Here is a 635-nt window from a genome sequence, read left to right as displayed (position 1 = left end):
ATATTAAGGCAAAAAACATGGTAAAATCCACATAGTATAATAAGGCAAAAAAAGTCATAGTATAGTGAGGAATCAAAAGTCATAATAACAACATAGTATAGTAAGGCATAAAGAACTATTAAAACGTCATAGTATAGCAAGCCATAAAAAGTCATAGAATGGTAAGGCATAAAAAAGTCATAAAAACGTCATAGTATAGTAATACATAAAAAAGTCATGAAAATGACATCGTATAGTAAGGAATAAAAAGTCATAGTATAGTAAGGCAAAAAACATGGTAAAATCCACATAGTATAATAAGGCAAAAAAAGTCATAGTATAGTGAGGAATAAAAAGTCATAAAAACAACATAGTATAGTAAGGCATAAAGAACTATTAAAACGTCACAGTATAGCAAGCCATAAAAAGTCATAGAATGGTAAGGCATAAAAAAGTCATAAAAACGTCATAGTATAGTAATACATAAAAAAGTCATGAAAATGAGATCGTATAGTAAGGAATAAAAAGTCATAGTATAGTAAGGCATGAAAAGTCATAGTATAGTAAGACATAAAAAGTCACAGTATAGTAAGGCATAAAAAGTCATAGTATAGTAAGGCATAAAATGTCATAAAAACGACATAGTATAGTAAGGC

The sequence above is a fragment of the Seriola lalandi genome, unplaced genomic scaffold (assembly GCF_002814215.2).
Source record: "Seriola lalandi dorsalis isolate HSWRI2012SDOR001 ecotype SW California unplaced genomic scaffold, Sedor1 jcf7180002054951, whole genome shotgun sequence".
Lineage (NCBI taxonomy): Eukaryota > Metazoa > Chordata > Actinopteri > Carangiformes > Carangidae > Seriola > Seriola lalandi.
This window is presented reverse-complemented; position numbering follows the sequence as displayed.